We start from the raw sequence: 26,330 nt of genomic DNA, 5'->3' as shown, positions 1-26,330 counted from the left end.
CTGTCATTTGCAACATGGACAGAACTGAAGTATACTGTGTAAGTAAACTGTGTCAGTAAACTGTGTCAAGTATACTAAAATACTGTCATTTGCAGCAACATGGATGACACTGAAGTATACTGTGTATACAAAATATACTGAAATAAGCCAGGCACAGATAAATGAGTGCCCACGATCTCATTCATATGTAGAATATTTAAACATTGGTCTCATAGAAATTGAGAGTAAAGTGGTGGCTACCAGAGGTTGGGGAGAGAGAAGAGTAGGGGAGAGGAAATTTTATCTTACAGTAGTTTGTTAGGAGTGAGATGTTTTGGGATGGGCTTGTGTTGTTTAATGACTTCAGATAACAGTCATGTCCTAGCTGGATATGGTGGTACACATCTGTAATCCCAGCACTCAGGAGGCTGAGGCATGAGTTTGAGGCTAGGCTTCTACAGTGAGTTCAAGGCCAGCCTGAACTATATATTGAGATTGTCTCAAAAGAACAACAAAAAACAAACAACACAGCCCCTCCCTACCAGCCCCCCCCCAAAGTCATGTCCTGTGTATATAAAAAAGCTAGAGGGATTTTGAAAGTTTTCAGCATGAAGAAACAATAAATATTTGAGAAGATAGACATTTTTAATCAGTTTTAAGCATTATATAGTGTATATGTGTACCAGAACATCCCACAATATCCTATTTTTTTTTCTTTATTGGGACCAGGGATTGAACTCATAACTGTGCACTTTCAAGGCAGGCGCTTATGCTGCTGAGCTAAATCCCCAGCCCTACAATATCCTATTAATAATAGTTTTTGTCAGTTAAAAAATAAATTTAATGAAAACAACAGGCAAGATAATAAATTAATAAGTGAGATCTATTGTACAACATGGTGACTATTTAATTAAAGTGTATAATATTATTGAATATTGAAGAATAGGTTTTAAACATTTTCACCACAGAAAAAGAAGTCCATGAGGTAATAAATGTATCAGTTAGTTTAGTGTAGCCATTCTACATTGCATACATATTTCAAAACAACATATATGCTAATGTGTACAATTTTAATTTTTAAATTAAACACATTTTTTAATTATAAATAAAATATTTGAGAAGAAAATGTGGTATTGGTAAAAAAACACATAATAATGAATTATACATATCAGTGACAACTTGATGAAAAGGAATTAATTTTTGGAAAAATATTTATGGCTGGGCATGGTGGCACACGCCTGTAATTCCAGCACTCAGGAGACTGAGACAGGAGGATCATTGCAAGTTCTGAGACCAGACTGCGCTACAAAGTGAACTCAAGGCCAGCCTTATAGACTGCAAAATGAGAACCTGTATATATATGCTTTTTACTTGTATAGAATATATGTCTTTTTTTCTTGTAAGTTAAAAAAGTGAAACATGCATATAGAGAAGTGAATAGATAGATCTTAAGCATTCACCTTGATAAATTTTCACAAACTTAACATCTATGTAACCAGCACTTACATTCCGGAAAGTCCCTTTGTTTTTTCCCCATTTCCTCCCACCCCATACCACCAAAGTTAACCACTGTCCTGACCTGTTACACAGATTAGTTTTGCCTGATTTTGAATTTTGTGAAAAAGAAGTAATTTAGTATGTACTGTTTGGTCTGTTTTTTGTTCAGTATACTGTTTGAAAACTTTATCCATTTCTTTGTACATAGATTTTTTTCAGAGGAGAGGAGGGTTGTATAATTCTATAATGTACTTCTGAATATCTGAGTTTTCTTTTTACCTCTTTATTTCATTCCTTTTCTTGCAGTTTTTTGCCATTACTAATATTGCTATACCCTGATGCTTGTTTTTTGTTTTTGGGGACACATGTGTGTGTTTCTATTTATACCTAGGAATGGGACTGCTCAAGTTATAGAATATGCATTTATTCAGATTCAGTAGACACTAGAAAATCTTTTAAGTAGTTTACCAACTCATTGTCAGAACCAGCTCACTGAAAGTTTCAGATGTAGATCGTGACCAACACTTTGTGGTTTTACTCTTTGATTTGTGTCATTTAGGTGGGTGTGGAGTGGTGTCAGTTTTTGTATAGACTGCATGTGTTGAGGAACAGTGAGAATTAGCTCTCTGACTAGCACTTTCATCTAAAGCAATTTCCTCCTGGGGAATTTTTCGATTTTTAAATTAATCTGTAGTAGTTTGACTTTGAATAGCTCAGTAGTTGCAAACGCTATTATTTTCCCTTAACATCAAGGGTATACTGTGCAGTAAGTTCTTCAGATCTCCAGATTGAGCATTGATTCTTTTGTGACATGTAAGCAGAGTAGTCACTAATAGGTACAATTTATCATGCATTTCACAATTAGCAAATGTATGAAATACTTCAAGTATCTATCAATTTTATTGTGACTTTTAAAAGTGTTGATCAGATAACTTAACCTAGGAAATCTAAAACAAAGGTTTTTTGGTTTTAGTACAGTAATTACTTTTCCTTATACCAGTATGCCAAGAATGACTCATCCACTGTTTTACCCAAAATAGTTTTGATCAAAAAGAAATTCAAATAGAAAATCACAGTGCAAGTAAATTTATTGCAGGCCGAATATGCATTTGTGAGTTGAGTCTGACTTTTATAGCTGTATGGAATAATTGTGGGAGAATTGCAATCCTGAGGTCTAGATCCCAGCTTTTAATGGTAGAGTCTTTTGATCATGAAATGAAACCAGGAGATCTAAAATCAATGAATTATGGCTTTCAAAAATACAAAACTTCATAGTGGAGTCAAGTCTGGAACAGAGCGAGTCTTATGTTCCCATGTTTGTGTGCAGACATTGTCATACATGATTTTTTAATCTTCACTTGTACTATGAGCTAGGCACACATTTTATGAGGACAGTGAGACTGAAAAGGATTAAAGGTCACATAGTAGGAAAGAATAAGTGGGTCTTCTTTAACTCTGATTTTGTGGTTATACATAGAAAACTGTAATTGTTAGATCCTTTGGTGTAGTTAAAATGATTCTTTGACCGCTTTAGATGTTATAGGCACCAGTCACATAGAACTGGACTTACTGAATCTCAGATGAATGACAAATAGAGTTATAGCAAGAAAGCTGTTTTAGATCCATACTTTCCCAAATTAAGAAAATATTTTCAAGTAAGCATCCTGATTAAAGATGCAGTAAATATAATGCCAGTAGGAACTGATAAAGTTAGAGAAATTTGTTGCTTAACTAAAGTGTTAAAAAGAAATAAAGAAAAGGATTTATTTGTTGGTGTCTTATCTTAAACTCTGTAGAACCTATAGGGCCCTGCCCTGGGAAAATTAGGCATGTAGCTTGTCCTCAAGGTACATAAGTGTTCAAGAGATCCATCGTGTTTAGAAAGATGACCATAAAAAAGATAGAAGGGTAATCTAGTGTGAGGTAAGTCCTATTGAAACTTGCTTTCTGAACAAAGTGGTCTTAGAACTATCCTTGAAGGATGGATACAATGTAGACACTTAAAAATTGTTATTTTCTGTGAACAAAGGTACTGAAGTATTTATAGTTTTATAACTGAATAAGTAATGTTTATAAAAGCTGAGTACAGTACTATAAATAAAATTTAAGCAGAAATTTAATCATTGACCACAAAGTGGGCTGGATGTGGTGATACACATCTGTATTCTCAGCTACCTAGGCGGCTGGATCAGGAGGATCTCCAATCAAGGTCATTTTGGGCAAATTAATAAGAACTTGTCTCAAATATAAAAATAAATAAGGGGCTGGGGATGTTGATCACTGGTAGAGTGCTTGTCTAGCATGTGTGAGTTCAACTTCTAGTACTGCAAACAATAACACTGTCTTAGTTACTTTTATTGTTGTTGAGACAAAATACTTGACACTCAAAGTTAAAGGAGGAAAGGTTTATTGTAGCTTACAGTTTGTAGAGGTTTCAGTTCATTGTTGACTGGCTCCAAGTCAGGGTGGCATGGAGGAGCAGCACTGCAGAAGGCAAACAGTTCTTGGCAGGCAGCAGTGGAGAAATAGTTTGTGGCAGACAGAATGCAACAAAACAGCAAAATAATGAGGAAGCAAGCTCCACGGGGCAAGCAACAACCAATGGCCCTCTTTCTGTTTCTTAAATCCCTCTACACTGCCCACTTTTAGAACAAATAGCATGCACAGCCAGGGTGGGTCAGTTTTAATCCTAGCATTACACCATAAACCAATCCTTGCATCACATCCTCGATCCCCCAGCATCATGTACTGTAGATCTGCCACCTCCAAAAAGCCTTACCTATGACTTTGAGGCTCAGAGCAAGGGAGGACAAGGGATGTCTAGATACAAGAGATAGCAAATATCAACAAAATGGTGTGTATTGTAAAAACCTCAGTTTTCAGGATGAAGATTAAACAAAACAGCCTTCATGTCCTATTAACCCTGGCCATGTCTATTTGGTATTACTTCCTTCCTTCCTTTATCTATTCTTTCACTTGTACATACTTTTATGAGTGCTCTTTGCCCTGAAAGAATTCTCCTTGTTGCCATATTAGTATTGGGTAAGGCCTGTTACAGTGTAAGAACTTCCTAGATCTTTTCATGAGTGAGTTTGCAAAGACATGAGAAAAATACATTTTTACTAAGTCCATGTTTTTATCATGAACAGGTACTTGTTCAAATAGTTACACCATATCCCAGGAAATCATCACAGTGTGTCTCTAATAAATTGATGTGCAGGTAAGAGGAATAATGTGCTTAATTTTATAGCTCTACTTATGGAAATTGTTTAGTTTTATCTTTTGCTATGATTGTATCTGTGCCACTGTTTGGTGAGGTAAATGATTGCTTATAATACTTGATTTCCAAATAATTCTTTTTGTTCTTTTTTTCCCTCATTCCTTAAGTTATTTGGATAGGAAAAAGGAGAGTTGAGTACTTACATTGATTGTTTAAAACTATAAGCTAAATTTCCTGAATTAAAAATTTTTAATTGATATGATTTCTATTACTGAACTTGGCTGTTACAGGTTATGAACTTTTGATAATTCCAAATCCTTCCTGTGAAATATTTAAGTTAATAATGATAATAAAGGCTGAAAATGTGCCTTGGTAGTAGTGTGTTTGCCTAGCATACATTAGGCCTGAGGCTCAATCCACAGCACTGTAAAAACAATATCAAGTCCCTTTAAATACACACACACACACATTTGAATATTTAATTGTATGTGGGACTTGAATATTTAATTTTTTTGGTACTGGAGATCGAACTCATGACCTCACGCTTGCCAGGCAGATGCTTATGCCACTGAACTAAATCCCCAGCCACCTGAATATTTAATTTGTATGTGGGACTTTACTAAATACTTTTGCATCTATTATATCATTTAATCTTTATGCTCATGAGATGTTGATGGATATTTTCCTGTTACTAATAAGGCTTAATGATTTCTATAGGATCATATTGGTTGATAAATAGCTGGGGTGGGATTTGAACCCACATCTCTTTGCCTTCAATGACTAAGTCACTATGTTAAATTTTGTATTTTTTTCCAAGGATTCGTGATGCCTTTCTCCTCACATTCTATGGTAGTATGCCTTTGCATTTTAGTTGAAAATAGCATACTTCTGTTTGTTAGTAATCCTTTTTTTCTATAGAATATTTATTAGTTTCACATCTTAGCTACCCTGATCAAAACTCTGATTCACTGTGGTGTTACTGGTGCACAGAAATTGTTTATTTGTTTTTTTCTTTCCTATTGAAAATAGAAGGAAAATTATATTATTTCACATGTGGTATCATTTTCTAAGTGGCATTTCAGTCTATACAGATTCTAACAGCCCTGAAACAGAACTGCAGAGTTTAGAATCTTTTATTAATTGTGTAAAACAGCATCTCAAGCTGCTGTTTGGTATAACTGCAAAATAATAGTGTGTGTGCATAACAACCCCTTTATGATCGGGTCCAAAAGCAAAAAGAAGGACAAATTAGATGAGACAGTAGTACATACTGATCATTCATCATATGTTTAAATTTATATTTGAAAAACTTGTAAGAAATATAAAGACATTTGGGAGCTGTAGAACTAGGTCAGTAGTAGAACATTTGCCTAGTGCACACTGGATTCAATTACAAGCACCACAAAAAATGAAACAAAACAAAACCCCCCAAAAGCAGTCTGAAAAATACTAAAAATAAATCGTTTTTATGAGTAGTCAACATCTATATATTAAAACACTATCTGTTCTATGTTTTAAGATACTATAGTAGATAACTATCTGTAATATACATATGTATATGTATATCCATATGTATATATAGAACTTGGAGGGTAGGCTGGTATGTTTTATGAGTACAGCTCAATAGCTTGTCTAGACAAAATCAAATTCATAATTATATAAAATCTTGACTAAGGAATTATATTGAACAACTTTAGTAATTATTGGTAACTGTGCCACTTTATATTACTTTTTATCTTTATAGTGTTGGTTTATTAATGAGTTAGTTTATTTTCAGACAAAACATAATGTTTTGATGTGTGGTCGGAATCCAGTTTTTTGGCAGGGAGTGTTCTTTTTTGAGATAGGGTCTTGCCATGTGGTTCAGGCTGACCTTGAGCTCACTTTGTAGCTCAAGCTGGTCTTGAACTTGCAACAATCCTCCTGCCTCAGTCTCTTGAGTGCTGAGATTCTAGGAGCATGCCATCAGACCCGGTTATGAATCCAGTTTTTAAACTAAATATACAAGCCGAGTATGGTGGCTTACGCCTGTAATCCCAGCACTCCAGCGGAGGCTAGGGTGGGAGGATCATTGTGAGTTCGAGACCAGCCTGGGCTACAAAGTGAGCTCAAAGCTAGCCTGAACTGTATAGCGAGACCCTGTCTCACAAAAGACAAAAAAAAAAAAAAAGTAAATATACTTTCCATCCAAACAATTTTTGTTTCCTAATCTGGGTAATTAAGTAAATTTGAATAGCTTCCAGCAGCTAATTAATTAGGCAAAAGGCTTTTTTTTTTGAAATCAGTTTTAATGGGCTATAAAAATTGCCATCTTAAGTGTTTTGTCAATGGAAACTTACTGGTAGTGTGTACATGTAATTTTTAATGATTAACCATACCAGCATCTAATTTTTATTTCCCATTTCTCCTTCAAGTAGCCTTCTAAACTATCTAATCTCCTTTTCTGGCTACCAATGTTTAATTCTTCATAGGAGAGAATCTCCATCAATCCCTTCCTCTTGTCCACACCTTCCCTCTACCCATGGTATTACAAATGAGTGGCAGTAAACATTTCATCTCTGAGTTGTAGGAGTTCTTTACATATCCTATCATATTTCCAGAACCAAGACTGGGTCTTACATTAATTTTTGCTCCAAGAGATGAACTAGAGCTTATTTCCAGGGAATTTATTTTTTAAATGAACATTTATTCATATATAATAATCTACATTTATTCATAGACAGCCATGTCATCTTCTTCTGGAACATTTTCATAACTCTCTAATCCCTGAATTTCAGCCTGAATTTCTCGTGACTCCATTTCCTGGAGAACCATTGGTTCCTCTCACATTTAGCAGCAGTGCTCTCTGTAGTTAATGAGCACTTGTCCATGTACACTGCTCATAGTACACTGACATCACAACTGTCAATAATTTTACCCCATAAATCCTTCATCCATGTCACAATCTCTTATAGGCTGGGGTTCACAGAGTTCCCATTAAATCCATTAAGTCAAGTGTTAATTGAAGACATATGAGACAGGCGTGTCACCAAAAATGATGACAGTTAAGAATGATGGTCCACACAAAAGGAGTGAAAAATTGCAGGCAGCAAAATTCAGAAAATTATTTTATTTCACACAAGCACATTAAGTGTGTCCATTGCTATACACATTGTATTGAATTATGAAGATTAATATTAGGAACAACCACATCATTGTTTTCCAAGTAGAGGTATTAACTATATGTGTATCTGTTCTCAAATTGGTCATTAGGCAGTAAGTTTTGAGTTAATCTGTTTACATAGGCATTTATCTCTCCTCCAAAGACACTCAACTTGGGTATTTATACTTAATTATAATTTATATTATCATGTATTTGACGTATTATCTATACTTCAATATCTATAATTATATATTAATGTTATTTTATAATTTAGTATGTGTTGTGTATTATAGTGGATGCACTAAATATTCCATTGGTTGGTAATCTTAACTGGGGCTTGTTTTAGGGGTAGTGCTTATATATTATATATCACGCAAGGGCTTATTTTCAGGGAAACGTGGTATCCTGTTGTGCAACCTAGGTCTTGCAGCTGTTTCTCCCGTTTTTGGTGCACATTTAGTCTTTTTTAAAAAGTATCATTTGATGAATCAAAGTTTTTAATGTTATAAAATCAAGTGATCACTTTTTTAGTGTTATAATTTTTGTGTTGTGTCTGCCTAACATCCTTATCTTGACAATAAATCACCTGTTTTCTCTTGAAAGCTTCATGTATTTAGCTTTTATGTTAATGACCCATCTTGAATTACTTTTCTCACATACTTTTATTATTGAGTCCTTTAAAAGAGGTTTTATTTTTAATTTTTAAAAGAGATTTTTACCTTCATTTTATAAATGAGGATTTTGAGGACTCTAAGAATTTCGTTCTCTATGAGTGTGTTAGTAAATTTAATTTTGAAATGTAAATCCTTTTGAGGGATGATTAGCATGAAGTGTATAATTTATATCCTTAGGTCATAATTTATATACAGTGTTTAAGTCAAAACCTTTTTTTGAGATGTCTCCATTATAAAAATAATGTTATTAACAACCTAATATACTTTTGGTATCTATTTTAATAAGAAATTCTGGTATAAAGTACTAAACAAGACTGTGCATATGTTACCAGGTAGAGATACTGTTGTAGTTTGGGCTTTGCAAGGAGAACAAGGCAATACAAGACACAGAATTTACAGTAGTATTTTGTAATAGTCACCCAAGAGTTAAATACATGAAGTGCAGGAAATCGTTCACACATTGAGACCCAAGGAATCCAGCTGAGGGCCAAGATCCCACAGCAATTTCTTGCAAGAGTCCAGCTGAAGTCCTAGAGAGAGCCCATGACAGTGCCCCCCATGAGTGCAGCTGGTGGCCTACAGCCCATGACAATGACTCATGCAAGTATCTTGCATGGTTTTACACTAGGAAGACCCAGTAGTCAGTGGTGTGGAAGCTAGAAAGTCCATGCCAGCAGAGTGAAGGATCTGTGCCAGTAGGTTGAGGACTCTGCCCTGGAGCCTAGAAGTCATGCTTAAAATAAGGATCAGAGCTCCGCTGAAAAGTACCACAGCCATCCTCAGTGACAACAAGGTCCCAAGTTCCTCTGATGAATAGAATAGCTGAGTTCATATCAGGAAGCCAGTGTGACAAGCTTCTCCTGGCGATTGAACAGCACACATATTCCCTCCTGGAAGCTAGGAAACTATGCCTAGAGTAAGGACCAGAGCTCCCCCACGGTGAACTGCAGCCACTCTCAGCAATCAAGTCCCAAGCTCCTCTGGTAACAGCCAAATTTATATTGGGAAAGCCAGCAGCTCCAAACAACAATGTTTAGGAGAACTCACAACACTACTCTTCCTTTCCAGGTCTCCTTTTTATGCGGGCAACTTTCCTCAGGTGGGCCATCTAAACTCAGCACCACACTGATTCACTTCAACTGGTGTTTAAGTTGATCACCAGGTTTTAATCCACCACAGATAGGTACATTTAATTACAAATGTTCTAAGAAGCTGACCTGATGGGCAATCAAGATACACTTGATCACATTGCATAGGAAATTGAAGTGAAAGAATCTGATTGATTCAGCTGTTTAACCTGGCCTCCTTAACTGTTTTCACAAGTTGTACTGTGGGACTTACCATTGCTTTCAGATTTTAGTTCTGTCAGGGTTGAACCTTATTCCTAGTTTGAGGTCTCTTCTCCAACATTAAAGTGACCAGCCTTCCCAGTTCCAGCACCTGCAGCTAGCGAGAGTTCTCAGCAGATATTCTTTGATAAGATGGTGTGTAGGGTCTCCTAGCCATGAGGTAATCATTATCTTTCTCAGAACATTCCTGTTTTGCAAAGGAGATGAAGAAAGATTTTCACAATTATGTTCTTTAGGATGACATGTGAGAGAACATGCCACTATTTTCCAGTCTTCTCATGGCCTCTTACAAATTGTGTTTTTGATATAAAGAATATTTCAATGTCATGAAAATCCAACTGATTTTGAGATTCTTTAGGGGAGTTGGAGGGTTTCCACATATTGAATGTAAGGTTGTCTAAACAGGACAGGAAGAAGTGAGGTCTGCTGTCAAAGAGTTCTTCATTTTGTGCTGTTGTCCATTACAATTTATGATGAAATTAGCCCTCCTTGCTGTTTACTAGTGGGAAAGACTGCCCTTTATAGTATGAGCAAAGAGCACAGTGCTGACTGTCGGAGGATGCCCAGGCTCTGCTGCAGAGTTGGCTTTGCTCTGCCATGTGCTGAGCAGGGTCTGTGTGGACTTCGGGAACACTGGAGGAGTTCTTAGACCCTTTCAAAATGGAGTTCTCTCTCAGGAAGCATTAGCTTCAGTTGATAACTCTCAAAGAAACTAGGACAGTTCTCCAGCTGCTCTTTATTTCTGTTGGTAAACAATGAACAGTAATAGAATCATGCTGAAAGTAACAGTAATAAAAGTTACTGTGTTCTCATTATATCCTAAATTACATTACATTATTAACCCCTCAAAATACCTAAATGCAAATTTGTACACATGATTAAGTAAATTAAATGTTTTTTCTTACATAATAGTTGCTGTGCTTAGTGTTTGCCACTATTTCTGACTGGAATGGATGTTTATGGTCTTAAGCATGTTGATCATGTAGTTTTTAATGAACTAGTTTGTCTTGTGCACAAGAACCAAAATTTAATGGTGTTATTTTTGTTCTTTCAATATATTTTTATAGTTTTCTCTTTCATGTAGTTCTGTTTTAATTAAGCTGCTTTCTTCTATTTTTTGGAGACAGGGTCTTGCTATGCAACTCAGGCCGGCCTTAAATTTAAGACAATCCTCTTGATTCATCCTTCAGAGAGCTGGGATTACAGGTATGCGGCACCAGTGCTTTTAATCCATGAATCCAGCTTTTAATATTTGTAATCCTTTATAATTTTAAGGATTTAAGGCAAACTAGCTTTGTTTTATAACTCATAAGGAGGGTTTTAGAACATTTGTACAAAACCATTTTCTTATTTGGAATAAGACTTCTAATTGTTATGTGAAATCAGGAGTTCTCTTCATTGTTACTTCACTATTCAGATTTATGTCAGCCTTGCTTACTGTTGCTGAGGGATTCTTTTTTTTTTTTTTGTCTTTTTCCTTTTTTATTGGTACTGGGGATCGAACCCATGACTGCCTGCTTGCAAGGCAGGCGCTTATGCCGCTGAGCTAAATCCCCAGCCCCTGCTGAGGAATTCTTTGAGCCAACATTTACACATATAGGTATTTACAAAATGTACTATGGGATTCTATTCTGCATTGTCCAAGTGAGTGTTGATGACTTTTTATAGATGAGGAGCTCTGTTTCGTTTTTTTTGTTTGTTTGTTTTTTTAAATAGATACCAGGTCACTTAGTTCCAATTGTGTTTGCTAGCCATTTATACATTAATGTATTTTTTAAAAATTTCTTGAAGCAGTATTTATCATTCATTATTAGTTTAATCAGATGATGGCCCTGGCATTTTTATTGCATAATCACAAAATAGCTAATTTTGTCATGTTTGGTATCATGAGCAGATGTACTTCCTATAAAAACAGCATGCAAAGTGTGAATCTAAATGAACTATTTAGATACTATAGAAATTATATATTTGTGATTTTAAAAAATTATGGTTTGCATGCATTTTTAAAATGACCTTACTATGTACTGTACTATTTTGTTGCTGCCACAATGAAGCAGTAAAAACTGACCTCTTATGTTTTCAAGTATAATGTGTTATTTTGAGAGAGAATATGATGGCCTGAGGTTTAGTGCATGACTCTGGCTAGCACTTTACGCTGTGTTCATATTTTGCATCTACCAATACCAGCTTTGTGACCTTGGGCAAGTTACTTTATGTATCTGTACTTTAATGTCTTCCTTTCAAATGGTAATAATAGTGATAGTAGTTTGTACTTTATGGGTATTTTAAGAGGATTATGTAAGTTAATATACATGACATACTTTAAAACAATGCTTAGTACCTAGTAAGAATAAATGAGTAAAGATTGTAAAGGGTGAGATAGGTAGGAGTGTGTGTATATGTGTATGTGTTATTTATAGGGGCTTCTCATGTAATCCATTTCTATTCCTTTATAGTGGGTTTTTGATTTCCTGATGCATCAATAATATTTATAGGATGACTTTCATGATTCTAGGTTCTTTGGGGCATGCAAAAGAAACAAAAGGCATTATACCTACTTTGAAAGCTTGAACCATTTTTAAGTAGGAACATGAAGGAGACAAATAGAAGTGAAAGTGTAGCAGTGTAAAAGTGAAAAGATCTGAATCTTTTGCAGTAAAAATAGAGGGAATGAAGTATAAAAGAAGAATTTTTATCTTAGAGGATAAGAGTTATAAAAATCCATTGTAGAAAGTCTCAGTTTTGTATATCTTACATGCACATGTGTGTCAGAAAGCAAGTTTATTATGTTCCTTGTTGTCTTGCAGGGCTTCTCATTTATTTTAGATGAGCTTGAAACCCCTGATTTTGGTTAGCCATCTCCCTTGTTTTGATCTGTATCCTTTGTTACTCTCCAGTAGAAAACCAGTACTTCAGCCTAGAGGTTTCTTACTACTCAGATCATTTTCTTTTCTCAGACTTGTGGTGATCTCTATTTCTGGAATGCTTTTGAATACCCCTTCACATCCTGTCCCTTAGAGTCCTCTTGAGTCACCTCCAAAAGACCTGTTCCCATCAGCCAAGCTGAATCTAACTTCTTGATGGGACTCTCATGCCTATTTCTGTGGGAGCACTTAATCTATATATGAAGTACGAAGGGCAGTGCAGATGTGTGTGAGCAACAATATCTTATCCTTTTTTTGCATTTTAATTCCATCTGCTGTGTCATTATTCTCTGCTCCTTACCTTCCTCCTGAGAAATCCTAGAGGTCAAAAGCTTTGTTTCTTGTGCCTCTTTCTCTCATCAAAGCAGATGAGAGATGTTCTCTCAACAAAGCAGCTACTACTGTAGCTGTATGTGTAATTGCACATGGCAGCTTCCTCATAAGAGGCCATATAGTTAGAGTGGCAGGAGAGCAAGAGCTTTTATATGCAAAGACAGGTTTTACTACACTGTGACACTGGACTTCTTTCCACTGACATTCTCATATGAAGAATGAGGAATGTGATGTTGCTGTTTACTTATGAGGTGGGGTATATAAAAGAAGTGATGTTTGTGGAAAAACTTTTGCTTACTTTTAAGTGTCTGAGAGTCATTGTTTCTAGCTAGTCTAGCAAACGAGCATTGAATATGTTGGTAAGTCAGGATCAGGTCTGTGTCCTGGAGGAAGACAGTCACATGAGTAGGAATGGAAGCTGAAGGGAGAGTTACACTCCACTGCCTCACTCTGGCCTAATCCTGAGCTGCTGGAGAAGGGGCGCAGTGCTTAGAGGTTGTGATGATGTAGTTTGGGGTATGGGTAGCAGAGTATCAAGAGGAAAATAAAGTGACAACCAAGAACTTTGTAAACTTCAGGGTATTCAGATTAGAATAAGGGCCATCCAAGTCTAGTGACATATATTTGACATGTCTCCACTACTGGGAGGCTGAAGCAGGAAGCTCACTTGAGTCAAGGATTTCCAGGCTTGCCTAAGCAGCATAGCAAGAACCTCATCTTAAAATGAAACAAAAAATCAAAACCAAATAGATTGGCACAGGAAAATGGTTAATTCTGTAAAGTGACATTTCTTCACTGAAAATGGGGAGCTTTCTGGGTAGGGCCTTACATTTCTGCATTTTATGGAGAAACATTGTGCAGTAAATGTGAAACCTATGGCAATTACTAAATTACAGATACTTAGCTATTCTTATTCTGACTGCAGATTTATACGAGATTTTGATAAGGACAAGTTTGGAGAAGAAGGAGTGGAGACTAAGCTTTTGCATCTAGACAGTTTGACTTTCAGTTCCTGGTTGCTGTGAATTGCTATCTGTCACTTTAGCAGTATCTAAAACCTGCCCTAGGTTTTTCAGCTGTGCTGTCTAACCAGGTACATTGCCAGAAACCTTAGCTGAATATTTTTTTACATACCCTAGATGAAAAAAATAAATACTTGTGATAGCAATTCAGTTCATTTCTCTAATTAGTTGCAACAATTTTGTTTCCATAACAACAAAAAAAATAGTGACTCAAGTGAGTGATCATCTGACTGTGCTGCTTGTACATCATTTGAGTAGTTATATAAGGATTTCTGTGGTACTGGGTAAATGTTATGGACCTTAGTGTCCAGCCTTGTAAAATGAAGATGTTGAGGGAACTGCTTGTGGTCATTCTCAAGCTATGAATGTTAAGTACTTTCAAGTGGTTGAAAATTATCTTTTAGTGTTCTACTTACACATGGAAAACTTCCCAAAGGGCTCTAAAAAATTCAAGAGTTCATTTCTCTCAGCTCACTCAGCACTGTAAATTAAGACCTTATTATATGCCAAAGACTGCTTTAGGATTGGGACTGCCACAAACAAGGTAGGGTCCTTGCCTGCTAGTGGTCAGATTTCAATGAGACAAGAAACTTAAACAGACAGAGAGGAAGTTAAGCCCAGCCCAACCACTTGGCCCCAGTGGCTGTGTAGATGCTGATGGTAGTTACTGTCTTGGTGGATGGATTGGAGAGGTGATAGCTGGGAAATCTATACTCTTTTGACTTCACACACATGATAGAGATGCTATCTACAGTTTTAAATTTGAGAGTTCTGGTTATTTGGCTAATATTTAAGCTGATTGAATTTAAATAGAAAAGAAGCAGGGATAGAGACTAAGCTTGGAGTCCAATAATTTGAGATCTAGTAGAGGAGGAGAATAGCCAAGAAATCCTGGTTGAATCTTGTTGACTTCCATGCAGAAATTCTATTGTAAGGGCATCCTGCTCTTTATTTAAGTCCAAAGTCGTTTATAATGGATCAACACAGACAAAAGGATTAGTAAATATCTTTTAAAATGAGACTGTCCGTGCAGGATGCCAAAACCTGGTAGCTGTCTGGTGGCCTCACCTGTGGAGACACCAATTTCTGCGGCACCCTGAACCTTGCAGTTAGGCTGCACCCTCTAGATGCCTGTGACCTTCTGGGTCAGTCCCTTGAGTTAAATGTTGATCAAGAGAAAGTTTGTTAACAAAGCCTGTTTTTGTTAGTAGTGCTATTTACTGTACTTGTGTAACTAAAGTGTTGTCCAATGCAGTACAAATATTATTTTTCTACAAAATATGCTAAAAACTTTGGAAAACCTGCATAGGCATGCCTCCAAAAAATCAAGAAGTTTTAAGTTACATGGTGTCATGTCAACTGTAAAAGATAGGGAGATATGATTAAACTTCTATAAAGATTCTTGGAATGCTTATTGAAAGTCTCTGAGTTTGTGTACCATTCTCATAACAAAAGGGAAACTGGAGGTTGTGATGATGTGTTTTTGGGTTTCTCTGTGGAGAACTATTAAATTATAATTATTATTAATTGAATATTCTGTGACATGCAGAAGTATACAGTGTAATATTAAATTATAGCTGACATAAAACTATTACATATTGTTATCCCACTTTATGAAACTATACTATGGTGTTGATAGGAATTTTCTGTGGCTGGTGAGATTACCGATGGCTTTGAGTTTATATTTTATACGTACTGATATTCCACTTTTAAGTGATAATTTTCCTAATTTTATATCTTTAACTCATGCATAATGAAGATTGGAATTTTTTTGAATTTTGCATGAAATTAATAAGTACTACCTAGAAGAATTTAAGAAACAAGAATTTGAAGGGAAATTTTTTCCTTATTTCTCATTGTTATGGACATTCTACAAAATGGAACTCTAGGCCCTGAAAGGTTAATGAATGATTGAAAACTTTAAAAAGAGGTCTTTAGAATTTGGTTGCTATTGAGGGTGCTGTTTCATAGAATGACTTATTAAGAGAGCATGAATAAAAACAATGGAAATCAGTATGAATATTACTGAAAAAAATAAAAATAGAAATTCCATTTGATTAAGCTAGTCCCCTTCTAGGTATCTTTCAGAAGAGTGACAGTCTTTTCTTTTCAGTCTTATCTTTCCAGAAGAGTAACATACCACAGCGATAAATGCACACCCATGTTTGTAACAACACATTTGATAATACCAGGAGCTAAATCTTGGAAACAGATGTAGGATAAACAAAATGTGGTATTTATGTACAATGTAGAACTCCTCTGCCATATAGAAAAATAAACTTGACTCATTTGTAAGGAAATGAATGCGCCTTGAGACCATAATGTTAAGTGAAATAAGTAAGATGCATAAGCTTAAATATCATGTTTTTTATATGAGAAATCCAACATATAAATATAGAGCAAAATAAAAGATAGTAGGAAGTAGAGTCTTTTTCAAATTGGAAGGTCAAGAGATAGAAGGAGTGGGGAGGGATAAGAGGGAAAGGAATAACAAAAAGAAATGAGATGTGTTATGTGTATGTAGCTCCCCGTGAGGAATGTAATCCTGTAGTTCAAACATACCACAATGAAAAATAAAAAATGAGTTACCTTTTATAAATACTGTCTTGTAATTACATATATGAACAAAATCACCGTCACAGTACTTAAATGTACTCTAGAAATGCTAAGAAGTTGGGTTATGTGGTAAAATGATAGAAAAAAAAGTAAATTGAGTTCAGAAATGCTAGCAGGAGCCTAGAGCATTTGTCAGAGTAGAGGAGGACATAGTAGAGCTGTCTTGAGACTGTTCTAAGAAAGAAACCAACATGACCGCCTTGGATGCTCTTCAGCTTGCAGTGGTGTTCCATCCTAATAAACCTTTCGTAAATGAAAACTACCCTTTTATTGGTGAAACTTTAATGAGGGAAAACTTGAAGCTGCTGCTTGCTGTTGCTGGCCAGCATAAAAAGTTTCATACAGATTATAGATCATCAGTCCAGAAAAAGATTAGAATTGAAAACACAATTTCTACTTCATTGAATTCACTTTTTTACCAGTGTAAATTGAAAATTTTAAGTGGAACTCTTGTAAGTGTATTCTTAATATTGGAATTAAAACTGAGATTTTTGGGTCCTCTTTTGTAAGACAAAAGATGGTCCCTTTTGGAGGACCATCCTGGAGATCATGTGGGGATTCCACAATGTGAAGAGTCAGTTCTATACTCCTTTCTTTGGTTTCAGCCTATGCAAATCGTACCTCTGCTTGTACAAGCGCTTCAGCAGAATCACAGATTTTGTTAATCTGTTTTAATTAAAGCAGTAGCTACAAGATTAATACTTGACTTTAAAATAAAGATTCCCTGGAAGACCCGGATGGTAGGTTATGTTGATAGTACAGACACAGATGAGTTGCAAAAATTTGGCAGAGTTGACTCCTCCTAGGACAAACTATTACCAACTATGAAGTGTTAAATGAAAATGGAATTTTACCTAAGAACATTCAGTTCTCCTTTGTGGAATTACTGTACAGTTATAAAAATTCTTCAAGGGAAAGAGATTGTGGTAGTGGCCTACACAGGACTGTGCTGAGTGCTTTCGTGGACTAGCACCAGCTTTGAGCTGTCATCCTTTTGTATTAGTTACGTATTTAGACATATGTTTATTTGACATGTGAGGGTGGTAAAGAAGATAAGAGTTTTCAGGGAACTCTCTAGCAAAAACTTCTGAGTCTTAAACAAAATTATAGAATGAGGGTGCTGGGGGGGGGTAACTTTGATACTTTGATTGTTGAGGTGAGAACCTCTCTCCTCATCAGTCCTCACTGTTGGTCCTTAAAAGCAGTTGGAATCTCTCTACTCATTTGGTATCATCAAACCACACAACACCATTCAGTTTTTCTTTCTTTTTTGGCTATTTATAGTACATTCTTAGGCTTTATTTTCTAATTTGTATCTTTGCCAGTAGGCACTGCTAATGTATTTCATCATGAACAAACCTTAAGTTGCAGCTGCTAAGTTATGTAAAACGAATGAGTTTTCTTTAGAGCACTGTGTGGGTGTGGGTGTGTGTTGAGAGTGGTATTCTGTGTATCAATTGTATTTTTAATGTAGAATGTCTTTACTGGAAACTAGGACTAATAGAAGTAATAGGATCTCAAGGGAAGCAAGGACAGCACTTCTGAAATGGAGTCATTTGACATCTCCTTTTACGTTAGAGACCTAACAAAAAGCAATATGCTGGGTGCCTGCGTACAAACTGGGGTTCAGTTATGCACTGTCAGGTTGTTATTTGAAGTACATGTCTAATAGAATCTTCAAAGGAACCTCTCGCTAAAGAATGATGCAGCGGGGCTGGGGATTTAACTCAGCGGCATAAGCACCTGCCTTGCAAGCAGGTGGTTGTGAGTTCGATCCCTGGTACCGGTTAAAAGTTTAAAAAAAAAGAATGATGCAGCATATACTTTGGTTTTTGACTCTGAAAATCAAAGCTGGCTTCTTAACTGTTTATCTGGTCCTGTGCCCTGTTCTCCAGCAAGTTAAATACAGTAAGAAGTGATCACTTAAAGATAACCAGCCCCTTCTTCTGTGCATGCTCAATTATTTTTGTATTAATCAATGAGAGTATTGTTATCTGAAAGTGTTCTATGTATTTTTAAAATTTTTATTATTATTTAAAGAAAGACAAAACAAAATAGAAAAGCAGGCAGAAATAGTACATAATTTCAAAGAAAAGAAATAAACAGTAATAAATCACTAGTTGATGTATACATATTGTCCCCTCACAAATAGTTGTTCAAGATACAAAAGTGGAACATATAAATGGGAATTCAACCAGGGAGACTACAAACAGTTCTGTTCAACTGTCCAACAAAAACTAAGTAATATGGCTAATCAATCCTATGCACTTAGACATGTTCACATTTATCCATATCTTCATTTATGTTGAGACCTAACAAAACTTATTAGATTAAAATCTTTCTGAACAAAGATTAATAATATTGCTGGATTTCACATCGTAACACTCCAGAATCAACACTGGGTGCTGCAGTGCACCTTTCTTTCCTTCAAAGTATTTGTTCATTTCATCATGTGTCATAAGATCAGTTCTCATAAACTATTTATAGGTTTTACGCAAGCATGAGTCTTAACGTGTTTTTCTATCCTTTTTATATTAGAGGGAGAAACAGAACAAAGCAGGACAGAACTAAACATATTCTTATAGACACATAAAACTAAAAAGACATATAAAACTGCTGTATAAGGAGTCCTACCATGGTCACTGCTGTTTATTGTTATCAACAGAATTGGCTATATCATCAGATAAAATATAATTGAACATATCAGTACATAACAGAATTAACAGAAATACAACTTTGTAGATAGTGTAGAGCTACAAAAACAGGTAGTAATCAAATCAGAATGGATATCGTGGTGAATCATTGTCATTTTCAGTATAGTTGTCTATACTCCTCAACTTGATACCAGCAACCTAACAGTTTTGAATAAAATCTGTCAATAATAAGCAGCAATCAAACAAGTCAGATTTAACTAAGATCAGTCATGATACAACAGTATAAGTCATACAGGGATCCTGATTCAGTTAATAGGAAATTAAAGATGACCACTGTTCTATGTCCTGTTATCTTTGGGACAGCTGTCTGTGCCCTCAGATCCAGTGCTTGTATGCAAACTAGGATGGAACAAGTTCCAACCAAGCAGAGTGGTGTGAGTAATAGGGGTTTTAATTCCTGATACACTATTAGCTATATCTTCTGCTGTTTTTTTTTTTTTTTTAAGACTATGCCTCCCTTTTATTCCCCTAGAATGAACTGTGTAGTTTTGGGTCTCCCTAACACTCACAGTTTTTATATTAGGGGGGTAACCTGCTATTTACCTAAGTGTTTCCGAACTTTCTCACTCCTGGGCTGGATTTCTAGTTATATTTCTTCATTTATTAAAGCCTGTCTGTTCAACCTATCCATAAATACTGGTCCAGTTACCCTTATTACTCTCTGGTTTCCTATCACATCGAGTTCCGTTTTTTCATATTTGATTTTGGTCCATATAACCTTCTTCAGGCTAATTATATTTTCTATAAAGAGCCTACCTCTTGATCCACTCTGCTTGCAATTCTCTCTTTTTTCCCTGAAGTTAGTGTATCTAGGCCATCTATTTTAGAAATTATATCCAGCCTTCTTTGCTTCATTTTTGTTGTGCTCTTTTCTGTCATTAGTTGTCTGTTTGTCTTCTTCATTTTGCTTTCTGCTCCATTCATTGTGGCCTCTCTGCCACTGTTTCTGGAATCCTGGTACTTTTCTCTCTCTTTAGAATGTCCTGTAGTATTCTCTGTAGAGTTGGATTGGTGGTTGCAAATTCCCCTAGTTCCTCTTTATCTTAGAAGCAAGTTGTTTCTCCATTAATTTCTAGGGAAAGTTGTGCAGGATATTATCAGTCTTGGCTGGAGGTTATTGTCTTTCAAGGCTTGGATAATTTCCCCCCACGCTCTTTGAGATTTGATGGTTTGTGCCAAGAAGTCTGCTGTAATTCTGCTGGGTGTTCCCTTGTAAATGATCTGTTTCTTGTCTCTAACAGCTTTTAATATTCTGTTCTTATATTGGATTTCTGGAATCTTGATTATTATATGCCTGGGTGTAGTTCTGTTTTGATTGTAGGTGGCTGTAGTTCTGTCTGCCTCGTACATCTGAGCATCTTTTCCATTTCCTATGTTTGGGAAGTTTTCCTTAATTATTTCTGTGAATAGCCTTTGCAGTTCCTTTGTTTGTACCCCTACTTCTTCATTCACATTCTTTATTCTTAAGTTATAGATCCTCTTGTCAATTTCTAGCCTTTGTATTGTTACTGCTTGTTTCCTTGTTAATTTTTAAGTTTTTCCTTTCATGTTCCCACATTACAAACCTGTCTTCCAGTTCAGATAATCTATCAGTTTTTTCAAGCGGTTTTGCTAGCTTTCAATAGAGTTTTTAATTCCCTGGTAACCTCTTTGAACCTGTTTAATGTATTCTATGTTTTCTATTTTCCCCATCAAACAATTCTCCCTCCCTTTTTTTTGTTCTTCCCTTCTTCCATCTGTTTTTTCTTGGGAGATACTTAGCATTTCTTTAACTATTCTACTTATGTCTTGCTTTACTTGGTTAAATACTTCACTTTGGAACTTGTCTATGAGATCCCCAAGATAGCGCTTTATGTCTGTTGGTGCCATTCTTGATATTGCATATTTTCTGTCCTTATTTTCCTTTGCATTTACCTTTCCTGGATCAGTGTTCTCAGGATTGGGGACTGAGGACCCTTTCTTGTTGCCTCCTCTTCTCATATTTTTTGTTCCTTCCATACAGGCATATACAGGAGACCCAGTTTCTTTCTTTGTCGATTTCAGTTTGTCTGAAGCACACTGACTAGGTGTACTAGTACACTGGAGTGTACTAGGAGGTACAGATCTGGGCAGCCTATGATGGGCCCGCCCCTCCAAGTCAACCAACTGAAGGCTTCAGTGCATTAGGGTGCACTGCCAGGCGCAGGGACCTGGTTTGGGCTAGCCTATTGGGCCTCCTTCTGTGGTGTCACCCAGGTCAAGCTCTCCCCACCAATCCTGCTTGAGAGGGGAATATGTGACTGAAGTCACTGCAGTGTTCTGTTCCGGCCAGTCACCCTGTCTTAGAATGTCCTCTGTTGGAGCCTCTTTGTCTATGGAAGGTTTTTATTCCTCTCACTCACCTCAGGTCGATGCAGAGTCGTCCCCCCCCCCCCCCCCCAGCTCTGCTCTCAATTTGGTTCAGTGATTCCCGCTCTCAGAGCGTTCGCGTCTCTGGTGAGTTGAAACTCGTGGGCTATCCCAGCTGTGCCAATTCAGGTGTGGCAATGGCAGCGATTTCAATCTGTAAGTTCAAACAGTGGTACTGAGACTTTAGCTCTTCCAGTTGTAGTACCACAACTGCATTTCCAAATGATTTCTCTCAGTTTAGTTCGTTCATGAGTGTGCAGGGTATATCTCCCTCTCTTTAGGATTCCCCATGCTGCACCATTCCTGGAATGTAAGCTGGCTGTCTCAGAGAGCCTTTATAGCTGCTGTTATCTATCTGCCATCTTTTCTTGATCCCACGTTCTATATTTTTACCCCCAACATTTCCTTTTTGAAGTGGGGAGCTAGACAATGTTTTAAAAAAATAGTATGCCCCCAAGAGGATTAAAAATGAGAACAGTTGTAACATTCATAATTTATGACAAATTAAGTCAGAAGTGAAGTTGGGGAATGCTCACCCATCTTGCTTGACATTTTATTATTGGGAAACTGTAGAAAATAGAGAAACATAGAAAAAATAAAAAATTTCATAGTTGTTCCACTAACATAAAAATTTTTATTTAAATTTTTTTCAACAGGGTGTGATGGTACACACCTATAATCCCAGCACTGGGGAAGCTGAGGCAGGAGGGACACTTCGAGTTTGAGGCCAATTTGGGCTACATAGTAAGTTCAAGGCCAACCTGAATTACATAGCAATACCTTGTCTTAAGAAACAAATGGAACAAACAAAGAAATTCTTTTCAAACTAACATAATTGTGATTATTTTGTGCAATCAAATGGCTAGTGCTGAATAAGTAGAGTATTCTTGAAAAAGCAGGGAAATAGCAATTAGTAATGGAGGAATGAAGACAGCATCTATATTAGTCTTTTAGTGCTTGTTATTATTTCCCTTAAAAAAGGCAAAAATGACTTAAGTAAAAAAATGCATTAAGCAAGTGAAAAACTTAACAATAGTTTGACATAGACCATAAAGAGCCGTGTTTTAGGAGATATTTTCGGCACAACATTTTGAACCTGAGTGGAATCTTTTCAGTGCAACTGAATGCCATTTCTCTTGTTTGCTCATGGAGTTGAATTAAACATCATTTCTGCCATGAGGTTCATAGAAAGTAGGGTCAGACTCTAGCACATTGACCATGAAGGCACTGCAGATGCAGAGGCAATAATGACAAAGTGCATACACTCCTGAAACTGCTTCCTGTCACATTCTACAACAAATGCTGCGTGTCACAGTGTGCTTCCTGTTGAGCAGGTGGAGAAGTGTGTAATCTTTAAAACTCACTTTTACAGTAATATTCAGTACTGTTAATTATAGAGTACTGTGAATGTGAGGCATTTCATGTTACTGGTTTTTAAAAATTGTCCTAAAATCAAATGGCCTTTTTGCCTTTGACACATAGTTCAGTGAATTACATGTATTGATATTCAGATATCCCTTGGTGTTATACTCTTTCCCTCCTCAATGCCTAGCTACCATTGTTCTGTTTCTTTTTGAGAGGATGAAGTTTACACTAGGTATCTTTAGAACATGATTTCTTTCAAGTCAGATGTGGTACTATATACCTCTAATCCTATATAAGGATTATATAGGGAAGCTATAATAGGATTATATGGGATTATATGGGAAGCTGAAGCAGGATGATTGCTTCAGTGTAGGAGACTAGATAATGAGAATTGAGGCCTAACTGACTTTACCTGTGGACACAAAGGAGAAAATCAGCAAGCTGTGCTCTTTTGGCAGCATGTAGGCATGATGGTATGTTATAGGTTCTAGGGATGCATCAACATAGCTGAGATCCAGTTGTTTACCTGAGCATAATACAAATATATAATAGGCAGATCAATCTTGTGCTACTCTAATTCTTCTGTATTTAAGTAAACAAAAGAAGTGAGCAAAATGCTCAGGGGTCTTTGTCCACTAGAGGCAAGAGCCTCCTGGACTCTGTTCCTTTTTGTCCCCCACCCTGCCTGCACCTGGGGCCAAACTCATAGGGCTGGTTTCCTGTGTGTCAGTTGTAGGCCAGCATGGACTTCAATGTCAGACCTTGTCTTACAAAAATCAAAAAGAAAAACAAGTGCCATTTTTTCACTGAATACAATGCCTTTAAGAGTTATTTAAGTGGTCTCCTCTTTAGTTGATGAGTAAATTCCACTGGGCGAATATCCTTTCATGGGTTTTTGTGGAGGCAGGGCCTCACTGTGCAGTTCAGGCTGGCCTCAAACTTACAGTGGTCCTCCTGCCACAGCCTGCTGAGTGCTGGGATTGCAGCCATTTTCCACTGTGTCCAGCTGTTTCATGAAAGACATTTGGGTTGTTCTACTTTCTGAGTATTACAAATACTTTATAAATGTGAGACATTTGTGCAGATATGTCTATATGAATGTGTGTACTTTTCTTTCTCTTGGGTAATTAATCAGTGGAATTAGATTGTATGTTAGGTGTACATTTAACCTTTTTTTTTTTTTGAGATAAGCCTTACTATGTTGCCCAAGTTGATCTCAGTTCCTGGGCTGTCTTCCTGCATCAGCATGCCCCACTGTGCTTGGCTACATTTAAATTGTTAAAGGATTTTCAGACAGTTTTCCAGCATAGCTGTGTCATTTTACATTCATATTATCAGTGTTTCAGTTTCAGGTATGTGGCTTCCTTGGCACCACTTGGTATTATCAAGATATTGTCAGTTTTTGTTTTTCACTAATGCTAGGGATTGAACTCAAGAATCCTTGGCTATATCTACCCTTAGCTTTGTTTGTTTTTTTGTTTGTTTATTTATTTATTTAAAGGCAGGGCCTTGCTAAGTTACAAAGTTGTTCAGGCTGAGCGTGAATTAGAAATCCTTATCCCTCCACTCTCCTTGCCTGCCTCCAGCGTACTGGAATTACAAGCAAATGCCACTGCACCTAGCTTTCCACTTTAGCTTTTCTGACAGATGTCTGATGGTATTTTATTGTGTTATGACATGCTCAAGAAAGTTACTCACAGGACACCAAGATTTCAGAAATGAGTGAGGTTTATTTTAAGCTGCGATGGTCAGTCAGCTTAGGCCATTGTAGCTGCTGGCTGATTGGCACTGACTCCTTTGTTCTCTTATTTTATGTACCCCTGTAGTAGTTCATGAGGTCAAGGGATTACCATGGATACCACCTTTTTGCAGTACTATCATTACTTGGAAATGTTATAAGACCTTACCTCTGGTTAATTGACACACAGAATGTGGGCACCAGACAGTTTGGACCCCTTGAAATAAACCTGTGTGTTTCTCCTTTGTGTAGTTTCTATGGCCAGTTAAGGGAGACGAAGAGGCCTTTTGGGAATTTGACCAAAGTTCTCTTACTGTTTGAGGTCTAACTGCTACCTGTTTATAATCTGTTGACCATAAAGTAAGTGAAGTTTCAAAACTAGGGTTTAGGATTCCAAAGAAAAGGGCAAGGGAAAAAGAAAGCAAATACTGGGGGTGACGATTGTCCTCCTATGGTTTTAATTTGTATTTCCCTTATAGCTAATGATATTGAACAGTTTTATGGGATTATTTACCATTGGTATATTGTTTTCAGTAAAGGATCTGTTCAGATTTTTTGCTCATTTTAAAATCAGGTTGTTATGTTTTGTGGTTTTCAGAGAAGGAGAAGACTCAGAGAGGAAGGGATCAGGGACCAGATGTTGTCCTATAGGTTAGGCCTCTGGCCTCCATGACCCTCTCAGGCACACCCACAAGTTTACTAATTTCTTAAGTGTGTCTCAATCTAACTATCCATGGTGGAGAGACTAGATGCATTGTACTTCCTTTATCCTACTGAGGAACACTCTAAATAGAAAGCTTGGGGTTGTGTTTGGGCAACTTTCATAAATTTTGAAATAATAGACATTCTGTGAATACTTGTTTTGGTTTGGCTTTTTAAAAAATGTCAGTACCTTACCTGAGTTGATTGGCATTGTATAAAGTGTGAATAAAGTCTTTCAGTTATGTGGAAAGCTTGTGTTAAGATTGTCTTATTAAAATACAGATAGATTAAAGAAAGAACTTTAATAGCCCGTGGAAATTTACATTTAGTAGTGTTTGATTTTAGATGTAAAAATCTATCTAGAATACTTTTAGCCATTTACTATTCTGTTTACCTTTTGGTTCTCATCTTTTATCACATTAGGAATTGTCTCATTTTTAGGCCCTTGGTATCTAATTATTGAATTGCTTCTGAGATGTGAGTTGCTTTGTCTTCATTCAGAAACCCTTGTGTGTTAGGAGGAATGAGAGAACATAGTGAAAGTTAATAATGAACATGCTCATTCTCTACTGATTTTTAAAATGTGGACTAAATATAATTATCCAGACAGCTGGTGAAAAACAAATATAGTTCAGCAAATTCCTAGTGGAAACAACTATATGGTCTA

The 26,330-nt window shown here is 36.5% G+C and overlaps 1 protein-coding gene across 26 annotated transcripts in view; it reads left to right on the top strand.

The window, feature by feature from the left end:
* The window catches only part of Sipa1l1 (signal induced proliferation associated 1 like 1), a 334,454-nt gene that overhangs the window by 87,571 nt on the left and 220,553 nt on the right, over positions 1 to 26,330 (top strand). For 11 of the 26 annotated variants that reach the window (XM_063241579.1, XM_063241584.1, XM_063241593.1 and 8 more), the window contains 2 exons: positions 4,626 to 4,696; positions 10,989 to 11,067. The exons of 5 other annotated variants lie outside the window; for them this stretch is intronic. The gene's annotated coding sequence lies outside the window, so the exon portion shown is untranslated. Of the gene's footprint in view, positions 1 to 4,625; positions 4,697 to 10,984; positions 11,068 to 26,330 lie in introns of all 26 variants that reach the window. 10 more of the 26 variants (XM_063241587.1, XM_063241594.1, XM_063241591.1 and 7 more) reach the window with 2 other exon arrangements.

Source organism: Cavia porcellus, unplaced genomic scaffold, assembly GCF_034190915.1.
Source record: "Cavia porcellus strain 051 isolate PalLab524CR breed Dunkin Hartley unplaced genomic scaffold, mCavPor4.1 scaffold_31, whole genome shotgun sequence".
NCBI classification, from domain to species: domain Eukaryota; kingdom Metazoa; phylum Chordata; class Mammalia; order Rodentia; family Caviidae; genus Cavia; species Cavia porcellus.
This window is presented reverse-complemented; position numbering and strand designations above follow the sequence as displayed.